Source organism: Lolium rigidum, chromosome 7, assembly GCF_022539505.1.
Source record: "Lolium rigidum isolate FL_2022 chromosome 7, APGP_CSIRO_Lrig_0.1, whole genome shotgun sequence".
NCBI classification, from domain to species: domain Eukaryota; kingdom Viridiplantae; phylum Streptophyta; class Magnoliopsida; order Poales; family Poaceae; genus Lolium; species Lolium rigidum.
This window is the reverse complement of record NC_061514.1, coordinates 163,744,282-163,746,234: the sequence shown is the minus strand read 5'-3', so window position 1 is coordinate 163,746,234 and position 1,953 is coordinate 163,744,282. Positions and strand designations below refer to the sequence as shown.

Here is a 1,953-nt window from a genome sequence, read left to right as displayed (position 1 = left end):
TCACATCATAATCTATGTGCCTACATAATTTTGACGATTAATTTAGTGTATAATCAAGTGAAATCTTCAAAATAATATTAATAGTTTTAGTTATAATTCAAAAGCAAATAGGATTTTAAAACTCCTAGTTATAATTCAAAAGCAAACGCCTTTTTTCAGAACTGAAACAGAAGAGATACTCGATTGGCCATATAAAATTATGGAATAGGTCAGTACAAGTGTAGAAGAAAATAAAGAAGACGTAAATGTTCTTGAATCGGACGCATTCGCTGCCACGCTCTCACTTTCCTCCCCTTCTCTCCCAGTCGCTTCTAGCATCCCCTATTCCCCTCCTCTGGCTTCCGCCGACGGAGCTTGAGCCTCCGCTCCCTGCCTCCAGCAGCTGGCAAGAGGGCCGCTGCCTCCCCGGAGCTGGCGCGAGGACCGTCGCCACTCCAGCCTCCCCCCTTCCCCGCCGCCCCCGCGAGACCTGGCTCGCGTGATGCCTCCCGCCGCTTGCGCCATTTCAGAACGCCGACGGAGGTGGAGGCGCGGATCTTCTGTCCACTGGATCAGCGGCCATGGCGATAGTGCGTGCTGGAGGGATCCACAACGCTTCATCCTCCTCCCGTGGGACAAGCTGGTGTATCGACGCAAGCGCCTCGGGACGCCGGCGAGGAAGCTCTGCTCCCGCGGTTTGGCCGTGTCGCGAGCCTCCCAGAGTGGATGGTCGACGTGCCTTCCCACCTCACCTCCATTAATCTCTGCCGGAGAAGCCTGCCCGAAAGGTCGCCCCCATCCTAGGTTCGTCAGTTCCCTCTCACCTCCACACTAAATCCCCAGTATTATTCGATAACACCATACTTCAGTCTGTGCAGTTCATATGCCTTCTCCCAATTGTAAATAGGTTGGTGTCATGCACTGTAAGCTTTCACATGGATGTTTTGCCATCTCGGTGAAATAGTATTGGCTAATATATGTAATTGGTACTACTGATTGTGCTCGCTATGTAGTGTTTTGTGGTCATTCCAGGTCCTCGCAACAACCACTAAACTGATCTTTGGTAATTGCTATTTTTTGCAGGGATCATTCTTCCATGGTGCTATTTTTTTAATGCCCCACTTAGGTAACTTCGCCATTTACTTAATACTGAAGTATCAGAGTATGAAAAAAAAAGTCTGCAATGCTTAACTCGTTTCCTGCATTTCAACTATTTAATAGGTGTATGGTATTGCTGAATTCATGAAATCTAGTGGAAGTCCTGGAATGCATTTCCAGTATGATACCAATTCTGGGCATGGCATTTGCTTTGGATGACCTGCAATGTGTTGTTTCAGGTAAATATAGATGATTCTCCACTTGGAAACTATTTTAACATGTACATATGTAGTTGTCTCGTAATTCTTGCTATAACAATGTCTGCTCTTAGTATCTTTTATTGTTGGTACTGTATGTATTCATCTGGTACACCTGCAATCATTTAGGCTTTAGCATATTATTATCAAGTCATAGCCTCACTCTCCCTTGGGTAGGCATATCAATTAGGAAAGACATATACCTTTTTATGTGCGAATATTTTCACATATTGGAAGAAAAAAAAATCTTCGAATTATTACATGATAGAATATTCTTCATGGCATATATAAGTTTGCACCGTGTTTCATAGGGCCGACATGGATACATTGCTTCATTTTGGTTATATCGTTTTCATAACAATTTAAATTTTCCAGCAGCCGAAAAACCCACCAGACCATTGCTATATAGATCTAATAATTTCTAACGCCTTGAAAAGACATAATTCCATCAATCAATTCGGACTACCTATTAATTCTTTGCATGTCAAACCAAGTGATAGCAAACCTGGGAGTTGACTGTACCAAGCTGCAGCGTTATCCGGCAGGGTTGACGAAGAGGTGGCTGCAGCGTCTAAAACCTAGAAACCGGCGATGTGGTGCGCGAGGCAAGTGCAAGGAC

At 44.5% G+C, this 1,953-nt stretch overlaps 1 long non-coding RNA gene across 1 annotated transcript; it reads left to right on the top strand.

Moving 5' to 3' along the window:
* The first annotated feature begins 716 nt into the window (after nt 1-716).
* Nucleotides 717-1,520, top strand: LOC124679082. The gene is made up of 3 exons (XR_006994787.1): nt 717-783; nt 1,063-1,105; nt 1,201-1,520. It is a non-coding gene; the product is annotated as an uncharacterized LOC124679082 (long non-coding RNA).
* Nucleotides 1,521-1,953: the final 433 nt, after the last annotated feature.